General features: G+C 39.5%; 1 long non-coding RNA gene across 1 annotated transcript; it reads left to right on the forward strand.

The window, feature by feature from the left end:
* The first annotated feature begins 457 nt into the window (after nucleotides 1-457).
* On the forward strand, nucleotides 458-2,624 carry LOC110914977. Its single transcript, XR_002578663.2, has 3 exons — nucleotides 458-505; nucleotides 1,958-2,047; nucleotides 2,576-2,624. It is a non-coding gene; the product is annotated as an uncharacterized LOC110914977 (long non-coding RNA).
* Nucleotides 2,625-2,853: the final 229 nt, after the last annotated feature.

A 2,853-nucleotide genomic window follows, 5' to 3' on the forward strand; every position in this document is an offset into this window, starting at 1 on the left:
AGGTCAGGTTAATGATTACGAAAGATTTCGTTATTAATTACCAGATTCTCGTAATCATTTCAAAAGATTTAAAAGCCTTGAAAAATCACCCTCTCGCGACCCGCGTTAAGATTTGGGGTAAGTGAAGGCGGGCCGCGAGCCCCCTAAGATACGCGCATGATTTTAAAAACCAGGCGACCCGCGTACAAGGTGCATGGTTCCCCCATGCGGGCCGCGTCAGGCGCCCAGATGCAGAAACATGCTTAACTTGGCTGTTCAGCCTTCTAAAAGCCATGACCTGCATTTAAACCTTCAAAGTGACCCCTAAACAACTCCTAAACACTAGGGACACATGTTGGAAGGTTGTGGTTAGTTGGGGGACTTGTGTGTCAAAATTTGTTGTGAAACCTTACTATAAAAGGGCATGTTTGGTTCATAACCAACACACAACTCAAAACACACTCCTCTGGTCATTTTAAAGGCTCTCAAGCATTTCTCTGTATACTCTAAGCAAGACCCAACTTCTGTAAGTCGTCTAGATCCTTTGTAGTTTGATTTATGCTTAGATAACTACTAGAAACCAAACCGTCGTAACTACGGTTTGACTTCAAAATAAATCCGTAATGGCTCAGTCTTATTGCGGATCAAAAGTAGTTATGAGTTGGTATTTATGTGGGTAATAAACCCCTAAAAGGGTTTCCCCTGATCACCACTCTAACCATGTCAAATGTCGAGTCAAACGTGCACCTAAAAAAGTCAACAGAATGTCGTTTTGGCGAATCTTGCATAATCTGTAATGTATATGCTATGAAACCTGTTTAGACACTCATAAAACATGATATTAAGTATATAAACTTGTTTGCGCTCGTTTGAATCGACCATTTGCTATATTGAACCGGTTCGGAGCCGAATGTCGCAAAAGTTTGACTTTTGCATTGACTTCAGTTCTGACCCGTTTTAGTGAGGTATAGATATGCCTTAGGACTCTCTTAGGACCAGGTTACATGATGGTATAACCCTCTATGACCGGTTCATTGTTTGTCCGAATCTTTTACGCATTTCCGCTAATCGCCTAAAAGTTGACCGTAACGCCCTTTATAAATTTAAACGAGGTTTTCGGACATGTGAACGGAACATGACTTTGGTTACTGATTTCTAAGCATGTCCCTAAAATTTCATGTCAATCCGAGGTCCAGAATAGGAGTTATGCCAAATGGCGCAAATTTCGGAACTTTGGTAATTAAATAGCGCATTTAGCATAACGCCTACCTAAACCAAGATTTCATCCCCAAAACTTTTACCTACTGTTGTAAAATAATATTTGGGGATTTTTAAAGATTTTTAATCATTTTTACCCTGCTCATAACCTACGGTTATGGCTACGGTTCGGTAAATACCGAATATACCCTTTTGGGCCGTAACTTGAGTTCTATAAGGTCTTTTGACCCGATTCCAGTTGCTACTGATTTTAAATAATAAATAAAGTATTTTAGACTTTATAAACTGGTCGGGAAACTCAGATTCCCTGTAGAACTCATAAACCCCTTTAAGAATCTTTAAAATGACCGAAAAACCCCTACGGGGCGTATAAAGGACAAAAACTCGTTACGGGCATTACGGGAGGTATCCTACTGATACCACAACCTCTTTAAGGCATATTAACTTAGAAACAAGCGTAAGACTCTTACGGTTACCCGATGCTCCTTTTGCGCGTACGGTTCGGCGTACGTAACTAGTTTACATGAATTAGCCGATGCGGGTCAAACCATATTGTTTTGACCCCAAAATCCAGAGTGTGAATGTAAGACCCATATAAAACAAGTCTTCGGACTTGTTTGGGCGGAATCACCACTTGTTCCCGGTTTTCGCCTTTCACGCGATTAAACCGTATATATTCATTTGAAACTGACCGGTCTAAGCTACGGCTATTATAAAGACCCGTTAGGATTCTAATAGGTTGATAAAACCTTCGTTCCAGATTAGGAACCCAGTAAAAGTACTTGCGACTACTGATTAGAATATACGGCTGAGTTATTATTCTTGCTATTTAAGACAGGAGCTAGCTCAGGTAAATACTCTTAACTTATTTCCCTATACGGGCTTGGGATACGGTATAATAATACCGCTTGGTCGGGTATTGAATATTTAATCGGATTGTGATTAAGTTATTGAGGTAACCCGGTTTGATCTGTATTGTTTGAAATAAAAGCCTTTAGGGGTTAATGATCATGTCCCGGATATCCTTGACATCATTGTATTATAAAATGGTCACGTCTTATGCACGGGGTGTAGGCATACACCTGACAGTTGCATAAGGGAAACGGTATCTCACGCTCAGTGGGCCTATACTTGTGATGTGTCTATTAATCATGACTCGGTTTCTATATCGGGCCCTGAACGTACAACGAACATGTAAAACTGTATACAAGATCATAACTATGATTGTCCCAAGTTATAAAAAGATTAATCTTGCCTCTGGGTATTTTAATCAAAAGATATTTTGTGCCATGTGCATTCAAATAAATTTTCAATCATTTTCCAAAATGAGTCAGTTGAGTGTATTTACCAGTGTAAACTGACGTATTTTTCCAAAAAGATTAAGTGCAGGTGCTATACGTAATAGGCTGGCTACTCCAGGCATCATTATTCAAGTCTTGCAAGCTTTAGATGTCAAAGTCTGTTGAACAATACTTTTCGATATTATTATTTGATCCCCTGTGGATACCTTTCGACTATTTGTAATACATTTGATATTACGAACAATAGTTGAATATAATTATCTTTATGCTTCCGCTGTGCATTATTATATTGTGTGGTTTGACTATGATGTCTCCAACTACGTCACGGTAATCCCCACCGGGCCCACCGGTGATA

The sequence above is a fragment of the Helianthus annuus genome, chromosome 16 (genome assembly GCF_002127325.2).
Source record: "Helianthus annuus cultivar XRQ/B chromosome 16, HanXRQr2.0-SUNRISE, whole genome shotgun sequence".
Lineage (NCBI taxonomy): Eukaryota > Viridiplantae > Streptophyta > Magnoliopsida > Asterales > Asteraceae > Helianthus > Helianthus annuus.